The sequence below is a fragment of the Dasypus novemcinctus genome, chromosome 15 (assembly GCF_030445035.2).
Source record: "Dasypus novemcinctus isolate mDasNov1 chromosome 15, mDasNov1.1.hap2, whole genome shotgun sequence".
Lineage (NCBI taxonomy): Eukaryota > Metazoa > Chordata > Mammalia > Cingulata > Dasypodidae > Dasypus > Dasypus novemcinctus.
The window spans coordinates 104588451-104598512 of NC_080687.1; the positions used below are offsets into that span (position 1 = coordinate 104588451).

The 10062-nt window shown below is 45.3% G+C and overlaps 2 pseudogenes; both read left to right on the plus strand.

The window, feature by feature from the left end:
• Window positions 1–542: 542 nt before the first annotated feature.
• LOC105744730 (potassium voltage-gated channel subfamily B member 2-like) lies at window positions 543–5630 on the plus strand (annotated as a pseudogene).
• A 15-nt stretch (window positions 5631–5645) lies between these two features.
• Window positions 5646–9498, plus strand: LOC131273510 (potassium voltage-gated channel subfamily B member 2-like; annotated as a pseudogene).
• Window positions 9499–10062: the final 564 nt, after the last annotated feature.

Here is a 10062-nt window from a genome sequence, read left to right on the forward strand (position 1 = left end):
ATCTCTTCTACTGAATCTCATTGACAGCATCATGAATACAGTCAAATTACTTATTGAGTCACCATTCATTAAATGATGCTCCCTTAGTAATTCTCTCCTAAATGTTTCTTGTTAATCATGTCCCACTCAATCATAGTTTCTCAAGAATTTTTTTCAGTGCTGCCTTTACTTCCTTGTTCCTTAGGGTATAGATGAGTGGGTTAAGCATGGGGGTAACCATGGTATAGAAGAGGGAAAAACACTTTCCCTGGTCCTTGGCTCTGTTCTTGGCTGGCTGCAGATACATGAAGGTGATGGTTCCATAGAAGATGATGACCACCATCAGGTGAGAAGAGCAGTCCCAAACACTTTATGTCTTCCAATGGCTGACTTGGTCTTCAAAATTGCTTGAGCCAGGTACCCACAGGAGGTTAGGATGGTGACAAAGGCACCACCAGGCATTATATGCTAGCCACAAAGCACTCAGGCTTGTTGAGTGTGGTGTCCACACATGCCAATGTGATGAGCACAGGGACCTCACAGAAGAAATGATCCACCTGGCGATGACCACAAAAGGGAAGCTGAAGGGTGAGTGCAGACTGAATCAATGTGGTGGCCACCCTACTAAGCCATTATAGAGGCCAAGACATGGCAGAGCTGATGCATGACAAAAGCATAATGTAGAGGACAGCAAACTGTAGCATAGCAATCATTGGACATCACAGTCAGGAGAATACACTCAGTGGAGCCCAGTGCAAGGGAGACATAGAGTTGAATCACACAGCCTCCAGATGTGAGGGACTTACCTGAACCCCACAGGTTGCTAGAAGCAGGGGAATGATAACTGCTGATGAAGAAGAGGTCCAGAAGGGAGAGATGGGAGGTGAAAAAGTACTTACGAGTGTGGAGTTTAGAGTCCAAGATGGACACCAAGATGATAGTAGTGTTGCCTAGAAGGGCCATAAGGTAATGGAACAAGATGACTCCAAAGAGAACCAGCTCCAACTGAGGCTTGTCTGAAAAACCTATCAGAATGAATCCAAGGACAGTCTTATTGGTCCACTGCATTGCTCTCATTTTAAGTCCTGAAAGATCAAGTCATATAATCCTCAGGGATTTTATGTCAAATCCATGACAGTTAAGACTTAGTGCAGGAAATCAAACTTTGGAAATAGGTGAAGAGAAAAGGCCAAAGTAGAGAACACCACTGTGTGATATCTTTGATTAATCCATGAGCACAATCTATTTGCCATAGGTTTTCCATCTACCTTGAGGACAAAACAAAAGGTCATAGTGATTATAAAGTTAGAATGTACAAAAGATTGAAGTTTTCCCCACATTTTCATGTGCATTAACTTTTTCAATGTAAAGGTAATGGCATTTTGTAGAAACTATGTGAACTATAAATACCAGAGAAATATAGTGCATTAGGAAAATCTGCCAAATGGATAGGTAGATTAGGTAGACACAATGATGAAATACATCAGAGAGTTCATGATCACGTTTATGCATGCAATGTATTATGAGAATGCAGAGGAGTTTGAGTAACCTATGGAATGATATATTTGAGATTAGTTCTAGGGTGACCTGACAACCTACTCTTACAGAGATGCAGAGTTAAAAATCCAGGCCTAAAGAATTGCAATAAGTCTAGAAATGGAGGTGACACTATAGGTTGGCATAGAAAGAAAAAAAAAAGTGAGTAGCTCACTAAGTTGAAGTAATTATAGTAAAAAAACTCTTAAAGTCAGAATCTAGAATATAGGTTACCAGGGGAGGAGGTGGGGATAGGAAATGGGAATTTAAAGCCTATAGGTACTGGGTTCCTATTTGAAATCATGGAAAGGTTTTGGGAATGGATGGTGTCGACGGTACTACAACATTGTGAGTGCAATTAACAACACTGAAATACATTACTGCATGTGATTAAAAGGGGAAATGTTAGATAGTATACATAGTAACAGAATAAATTTTTAAAAAATCCTTGGAACTACACTACACAGTGAATGCTCTGTTACACAACGGACTCCAGTTAATAGAACAATTATAAAAATATGCTGTCATCAACTGTGACAAATGTTCCACATCAATGCAAGGTGTTGGTAGTAGAGGGGTAATAGGAACCCTGTATTTTGTGAATGGTTGTTTTGTAAACTCACAACTTCTCTAATAAAGGAAAAAAATTAAAAAGCAAGTAACTAAATTTGGAAGGGATTATTGCCTATATGGACTAAATCAAATAACAGGATATGGTAATTAAAGATAAGTTTGAGTCAATTTTTCAAAGACCTTAAATGTCATTAAACCTTATTTGGATATAATTGGGTAGAGAAGTAAGGTCTTTGTAAGAGGGATGTGGTTTTGTTTGAATTTTCTTTTTAAAGATATGCATCTACACAGTGTAGTAAAATTTAAAACAGAAACCCCTCTAATCCAGAAACTCTGTTTAAAAAATAAGCGGATATTGTGTGCGCCCCAGTCGGCGAGCTGCAGGGCGGGGAAGGCTCCCGAGCGCCCCGCTTGTCCCCCACGCCCGGCGCGATCCCTGCGCACACAGCCGCTGCCTCCCTGCCCCGCTGCCGGGCCTCGGGCTGCCAAGGCGGCGGGGACTCTTCCGCTGCGCTGCCCACTTGGGCTCCTTCCTCGCACTGGATTTCCTCTTTGATAACCCATCCCTCTTCTGTCTGGGCCATGGCAGCGAGCCCCGCATGGGGAAGGGGTGAAGAGTGAGGAAGACTATGGTTCTTTGAAAAGGTGCCTTAGCTTTCTCCCTTTTCCTCTCCTTCGAGCCTTCCTCCTAGAGACTGTGAACCACAGTCAGGGCCATACAGACAAGCAGGAGCCCCAGCCAGGGAGACCCTCCTCTGTGGAGGGGAGGGTTTTCCAGTGACAAATCATTAGCGAAGGGAATCGTCGCGGGGACAGGAGCCCGGAGGGAGCGGGAATCCCACAGCCTCTGTGGTGCCGGAGCCTGTGCCTCAGCTGAGCGGGTCTGTGGAGCTGCCTGCATCTGTGGAGCTGCCCGTGTCTGTGGAGATGCCTGTCTCCAAGGGACAGTGCTTCAGTTGACTTTCCCGCAGCTTGTTCTACCAAAGACCCTAGCCCTGAGGTTTTGTCTAGTTTGAATTGGCAGAAAAGGCTCCCCCTGGGTAAACAGGAAGACTTCAAGGTTGACACTGTCTCTTCCACCAGAACCAGTGGGCTTTCTTAGGAGCAAAACATGCTCTAGGAGAGTCAAAATCAAAGGAGGTTAACTACCAGGTCAGATGACCCCCCCTTTGGAACTGGTGTTTATGTGTGATGAATCTGGACTCAGATGGGATCTCTCTTCATAAGACTTTCATGCTAATGTGCTGGAGTTGCAGTTAGTGTTGGGGTTTAAGATATATTTAGGGGATTTGAATCTCTGGACTGACAATGTGATAGCCAGGTCCTGAGCCTCAACAGACTCCAGCACCTACAATCTGATTTATTGGACGCACCACACTCAGCTAAGATGGAGTTGAAGAAGGACAACCATGACACCATGGAGCCTAGAGTGATTACAACTGAAAGTGGCAGGATTGCATCCAGCATCCAGGTGGAATCTGAGCCTCCTCTTGACATAGAGGTGCAATGGACACAACCAATCCAATGTCCACATAGAAAAGGTGGCATTGGATTGGGAAAAGTGGACATGGTGGCTGATGGGTATGGGGAAAGGCAGGAAGAGATGAGAGGTGGAGGCGTCTTTGGGACATGGAGCTGCCCTGGATGGTGCTTCAGGGGCAATTACCAGACATTGTAAATCCTCACAGGGCCCACTGGATGGAATGGGGGAGAGTATGGGCCATGATGTGGACCACTGACCATGAGGTGCAGAGGTGCCCAAAGATGTACTTACCAAATGCAATGGATGTGTCATGATGATGGGAATGAGTGTTGCTGGGGGGGGAGAGGTGGGGTGGGGGTGGTGGGGTTGAATGGGACCTCATATATATATATTTTTTTAATGTAATATTATTACAAAGTCAATAAAAAAAATCAAAGGAGGGGCCTCAACCGCCAAGTTCTGTGGAGAACGTTGACGGGCCACTGAGGACACTCTTGGGGAAGCTTCAAGAGTGCAACACCCTTGGGAGCCTCCTGGAAGTGTGTGATGACTATAATTTGAATGAGAAGTCTCCATATCCAGGAGCCTTCACTTCCATTTTAAATTTCTACTGAACACGAAACTCCATGTGATGGAAGAAATGTGGGCTCTCTCTTTTGGCCAAGAGCTTGATTACTGGGGAATTGATGAGATTTATTTAGAGTTCTGCTGTCAAGCCAGATATCATCAAAAGAAAGAGCAAATGAATAAAGAACTGAGGCATGGGCCCGAGGCAATGAGAGAGCAAGAAGGAGAAGAGTTTGATTATAAGTACTGCCCTGAGAAAGGAAGAAACTGGGACTTGCTGGAAAAACCAAACTGATTAGTAACTGCAAAGCCATGAAATATAAAATGATTTGCAGTGTGGTTCTGATTTTGGAGTCAAAGAAAATTGTGATCTACTGATTGTCCACCTTGGACTTTCCAGTTTCCTTTGTCTAAAAGTTTGGAAGATCTTAGCCATCATGTCTATCCTATTCATTTTACACTTCATCATTATTTTATCACTCAACACATTACAGGAGCTGCAGGAAACAGATGAATTCAGACAACCAAATGACAACCCCCAGTTAGCACATGTGGAAGCTGTGTGTATTGCTTGATTCGTGGGAGTACATTTTATTTTTCCTATCCTCATGCAATAAATGGAAGTTCTTTAAAGGCCCACTAAACATCACTGATTTGCTGTCTATCTTACCTTACTATGTCACCCATTTTCCTGATGGAATCCAACAAAAGCATGCTACAGTTCCAGAACATGAGGTATGTTTCTCAGATCTTCTGATTCATGCATATCCTGAGAATCCTAAAACTCAAAAGACATCCAATAGGCATGCAGTATCTGGGTTTCACCCTCAGACAGAGTTACAAAGAATTGGACTCACTGATACTGTTTTTGGCAATGGGGATCATGATATTTTTCAGCCTGTCATCTTTTGCTGAGAAAGATGAAGATGCTACCAAATTCACTAGTATCCCCACATCATTTTGGTGGGCCACCATCACCATGACCATTATAGCCTATGGTGACATTTACCCTAAAACACTATGAGAAAATCAGGGGTGGCCTCTGCTGTATTGCTGGGATCCTGGTTATTGCCTTCCCCATCCCAATCATTGTAAACAAATTTTCTGAGTTTTACAGGAGCAGAAATGCCAGGATAAAGCAATTAAAAGGAGAGAGCTCTGAAGCAGGGGAAGGGGAATGGAAACATCATTCTGTGAACTTAAGGTATGACTTTGGTGGATGTATGGAGCTGAGAGATGTGGCTGTGGAGAAGGCAGGAGAGTTGGCCAATATGAAGGACACAGCCAATGATTATTAACTGTCTCCCAGCCTATAGAAGTGGGCTGGGAAGGCACTCTCCAAAACAAGTTCCTACAAGTCTTAGGAGAATAAGCACCAGAAAGTTAGCCAAAAAGAATCCCATGAGCAGCTGAACAACACTCCTTCCTTCAGCCACAGCACCTAAGTGACCAGAAACTGGAGATGCTATACAATGAAATCACCAAGGCATAGCCACCAAGGAACAGTATGAGACTGCGGCGGCTTGCTCGGTCGGTAGAGGTGGGGTCTGGCTGCGGACGAGGGGTCGGTCCAGCTTTGGACAAGGGGTCAGTCCCGCTTGGGACGAGGGGTCGGTCCCACTTGGGACAAGGGGTCGGTCCGGCAGCAGACGAGGGGTCGGTCTCACAGGGATTGCGTGGTTCGGCTGACGGGGTCGCCCGGCAAAGCCGGCAACGAAGGGGTCGCCTGGAGAAGCAGGCGATGAACTGGGGACAAGGGAGGCCAGGCCCTTGTCGGGGGCTCTCAGGACTGGAGGGTGCACGGCAGAAGAACTACTGCGGAGACAAGGTAAACACGCAAGTCCACTTTACTGAGGGAGAGGCAACAGTTTTATAGGGGCTGGGGAAGGCTGATTGGTCGAAGCCACGCCCTGTTCTGATTGGTTGCCGGCGAAAGGTCAGTGGGCGGTACTGGATGGGGGAGGGGTGGTGGTTAGGGATTGGCTGTCGCTGTTGCTGGGGGAAGGGGCAGGGTTTAGGGATTGGTGGCTGCTGTTGCTGGGGTGGAGGGCAGACTTGAGTTTCCCGCCCACGCCTGGCTGTTGATGCTGTCGGGGGGGAGGGAAAAGGGCAGACTGGATTTTTCCACCCACACCTGGCTGTTGTTGCTGTCGGTGGAGGGGAAAAGTGTAGACTGGATTTCTCCGCCCACGCCTGGCTGTTGCTGCTGTCGGGGGAGGGGAAAAGGGCAGACTGGAATTTTCTGCCCTGCGCCTGCGCAGGGAGAAGGAAGAAGAAGGGTGCCGCCCCACAAGGCATCGGGTGGCGCCATCTGGGAGGAGGGGCGGCCACGGAAGCATGGCTGCCGAGAAGGGGAGACCCGAGGGCACTCTGCGCCCATGCCGAGCTTCCTTCAGGGGTGGCGGTGGGCCCGACCAACCACCCTATTATGGGGGCAGCGGAATTAGGCCTACCGCGGCCACTCCCCTGCCAGGCCAGCAAACCACACTTCAGCCCAAGGGGTGACCGCAGAGACCATCTGCATTTGAGGAAGAGATTGAGGTGGAAGAGGTTGCCTGCTCCCAGAGCAGCTGGCCTTGGTGCACACCAAGATCATGATGGACATGAAAAGTATTGACAGCATTGACAGCTTCACCAGCTGCACCACTGAATTCACTGAGACAGAATTTTCCCCTGCCACTGCCCTCTGCTTTACACTTGCAGGGGAAGTTCCTCACTGGCATTATGTGGACAGAAGAGCACCATAGAGCCTAGGCACCCTGTTTCTAACACTTAGACAGAGAGAAAGGACTGGCTGTGTAGGATGCTGCTTTGGCACATCCTCCAACTGACATAGCTGTGAACCTGAATGCCCATAGTTCCCAGGGTGGCCCACAGTCCTCCGCAGTCTGGCATTGTCCCTGACAGCCCTAAGAGCATGCTGAAAGGCAACAACTCACTCAAGCCCAGATCTCTCAAAGTGAACTCTCAGGAAAGTAGATGCAGTGCACCACAGACCACCCCAGCACAGCCAGGCCACTGCCAGTCATCACAGCTGACTCTGCTCACCACCTCATAGCACATCAGCACCACCCTCTTGGAAGAAAACTCTCCCCAGGGAGATACACCTTTAATGGGCAGGGGGGGTTCTGACAACCATCAGGGACCTTCAAAAGGCTTACCCCCTCAGTTTCCCAAGCAAAGACAGTTTCTTTTCTCTTCAAGGGAGAGGAGGAGCTTCATTGAAATAGAAACTGATGAAGACAATGACTCTTTTCTTTTTTCCACTCTAATCCATATTTTATTCTTCCATCCTGAGGACCCTGAGATGGTGATATCCACTCCACCTCTAAATTGAGAGGGGCCTTAGATCCCACATGGCTCCTGCTTGCAGCTGTAGTCCCTCTGGGTTCCCTGGTGAGGTGGTTGACTATCATCACCTCCCTGCTAGCTGACCTGGGTCCTATGAACTGGAGAGTAGGTGTTGCAACACTGCTGAGGTTCAGGGCCCAGCTGGCACATAGTCCAGAGATTCAAGAATCCTGAGCATACACCAACCCCAGTGCCAACCACAGGTTCAGTAAAAGTGACAGAAGAGGCATGTATAGAGAGGTCATATCTGTGTCCAACTCCATCACACTCAGAAGCACAAATTCCAAAGTAGGGCCCACTGGCAAGCAACAAACTGCAGAGCCATCTGCCGTGACCATAGGGCTTGGTTGTGTCCATAGCCCTAAGGAGCACCACTACCTGGGATTGTATCTACTTTGGTTGTCTCTGAGATCCTGCTGAGATGTGCATAAGCACAAGCCCTCTGATGACCTCCCAACTCATTTTGAATACTCTTAGCCATATAAACTCATTTGTCTTTACCATTCCGCCTTTTTATTCAAGGTCTTTTTCTAGTTGCATCACCAGTTGGTGCTCAGCAGTAATCCCTCCACACCAGGAAGGGTCATCCCCAGGAATCATGTCCCTTGATGGGGGGAATGTAATGCTGAGTTTGGCTTAGAGAGTGGCCACATATGAGTAACATGGAGGCTCTCAGGAGGTAACTCTAAGGTAACCTGCAGCTCTAGGCCAAGTTGAAAATTCAAGCACACAGGCTCATAAACATAGTCATCAGTATCAAGGGCCCATCATTGGACCATCCTTCTTCTCTGTGCCCTTGCACTAGGGGGATTGTTGCTGCTCCACTGGAGAGTGTGACAAGGTTTTCCAGAATGGGAACTCAGCATTCCCTCAGTTGTCATGTGATACTCTACCCTCTATGTCAATACCCAACGGACATCTGAACAGATCTATGTAACCTATATGCATGCCCTGGAGAATTCCCTCCCACCTTAAGGGGAAGGGGAGAGAGGAATAGAATAGTTGGAAGATGGGGATTACTGGGGTGGGCAATGGAAGTGTTCTGAATGATCCTGCAATGATTGATACTGGCCATTTAAAATATCACCCAAATTTATAAAGGTGTACAGTCTATAATATAAACCATAATGTAAATCATATTGTAACCAAAAATTTATGAAAGTGTACAGTCTAAAATGTAAATGATAATGTAAACTATAATGGAACCATGTTTGGTAGCTATGTTTAAATATCTGTACATCAGTTGCAGCAAATATAACATCCACATGTAAAAAGATCATTCTGAGGAAGGGGGAAAGGGGTTTGATGTTTGGTATATGAGAGTTCCCTATATTTTATATGTGACTTTACAGTGACCTAAAACTTTTTTGAAGATATAATTTTAAAAAAGAGTTTGTAGACACTCAGGAAGGAATGGAAGAGATTGCCTTGCCACTGTACACACAGGGTAATACCTATTAGAGTGATGAAAGGCAAAACATCAAAAAAATTTTATATTTTTCATTTTTTAATGCCCCAATTTGTTTTTTACTTTATTTTAGTTTTTCTAAATTTTTACGTATTCTATTTCTAATCTTTAAGACTATCATTAATATTTCATTTTCTGATTAATTGAACTTGGAAATATTTTAGACTTCATTTTTGAAGGAGTTTTGGATCACAGAGGGGTTCAGCTATGGCAGGGGAGGAGCACTGATGTGGGGTGTCATTGACAATGACTATTTAGAGCTCCAAGGGATGAGGCAGGACCAGCAGGCAAACTCAGTCCAAATTGCTTTTATCAGCCTAGTAATGGAAGAGACCCTTTAAGATAAGACGTTTCTGTTGGCTCTTCCTCCTCTGGACACAGATCACAACTGCAGGCAAGACATTCACCATGCTGTGGGTGAGTAAAAAAGGACAATAGTCAAGAAGGGCACAAGATGGAAAACCAATTGTTTGCCCCAGAGACTCATTCCAACCCAGCAGAGAGAAATTATTTTCCTACATGTGAAACTAGCATTGACTAGTTATAAAAGCAATAAAATAGAAAAACAAAACAAAACTCTTGTTTCTTAAAAAACACAGTTAACCATGTCTGTGGACTAACCCACCCCACCTAGCCCCAAAAAAGTGCATAAAATGTTACTTTTGAGGGGAGCAGTGATGCTCAGAGATGTACTTAGCAGGTGCAATGGATGTGTTATGATGATGGGAGAGAGTGTTGCTGTGGGGGGAGTGGGTGGTGGGGGCGGGGGGGTTGAATGGGACTTCATATTTTTTGAATATAATTTTTAAAAAATAAATAAATAATAAAAAAATGTTACTTTTGAATGGCATGAACCAATTTCTTTAAGCACAGTTAAATAGTTAAGACTGCATTTTGTAACACACAAAAAATGACTGAAGAACTGTGAACAAATAGAGCTCTATTAAGACCCAGAAAAAAAAGGATATATATATATATATGAGTGAATATATGAAAAGCCTATTTTTTTGAGATTATATGTTCTACTTAATTTTCACATGCAGCTCTATTCATTTACAAACTTTTTTAGAGCACATTTTGAAGTACTGTATATCTCTTAGAGAAA